The sequence below is a fragment of the Crotalus tigris genome, unplaced genomic scaffold, assembly GCF_016545835.1.
Source record: "Crotalus tigris isolate CLP2741 ecotype Arizona unplaced genomic scaffold, ASM1654583v1 scf7180000019364.2947544272:3078424, whole genome shotgun sequence".
Taxonomy (NCBI): domain Eukaryota; kingdom Metazoa; phylum Chordata; class Lepidosauria; order Squamata; family Viperidae; genus Crotalus; species Crotalus tigris.
Genome location: NW_024097500.1, coordinates 2752377 through 2753281, shown reverse-complemented (window position 1 = coordinate 2753281; position 905 = coordinate 2752377).

The following is a 905-nucleotide window of genomic DNA, read 5'->3' as shown; positions in this document are numbered from 1 at the left end:
CCATTTGTATGACTCTCCTAACTGTCCTGGTGGGGAAGTAAGCATTTGTGGGTGGTTTGTGTATGCCACTGTTTTTCTTCTCTTTATATACTTCAGATTACTTAGACCTTGTCAAAAATCAGTGTGATAAAGGAATTTGGACCATAGTTCTATTTTAATTTGCAGAATGGAAGATAATATTGGTGGTGGCAGGAAAGGCAGGCAAGGAGATTCAGCTCTGCCAGTCAGATTTTTTTTTTCCAAAAGAAAACAAAAAGTGAATTTCCAAGATATTGCCTGGAGCATGTGTGGCCTCCCCCCTCCATCCCTTTTTGTAATCACAAATAATTTAATTTCACAGAATGGGTAAGGAAGAAAGTTACTGCTCCCTCCTTAAGTGTAAGAGTAGAAAATATCACTCTAGATTATGTTTTATTATTTAATTGAGAAATATCACAATATTAGGATTGATGTGAATTGTATCACTAATAGGATCCGGTCCGGTTGAAGTGATGACTGCTGCATTGTCTTGAGTTGTTTATGGTCTGAAATTTTAAGGTGCAAAATTGTTCTTCCAATGGATAGAATGTTTGTATAGGTTTAACTTCTTTTTTTCTTTTTTGTAAGGAAAAGAGAAAGGTATAAGGTGTTAAAACCACGTAGAAGGGTCTGCAAAACAGGGTACTTGAGGACAGCCCTTACCTCCAGTGTGAGCATTGAACTTAATGGGATGTACTTCAAAAAGCAGGGTTTTCCCCTCTATAGCCCTGTGGCCTTTTGAACCAGCCTGGCAAATTTTCTGCTTGGTTAGGCCTCTAGTTCTAATATCACACACCCCACCCCGCCTGATCCCTTCCTTCCCTTCTGATCCAATGTCCTTTAAGAGCTTGCTCTCTCTTTTTCTTTTTTCTTTTTCCATATTGTTG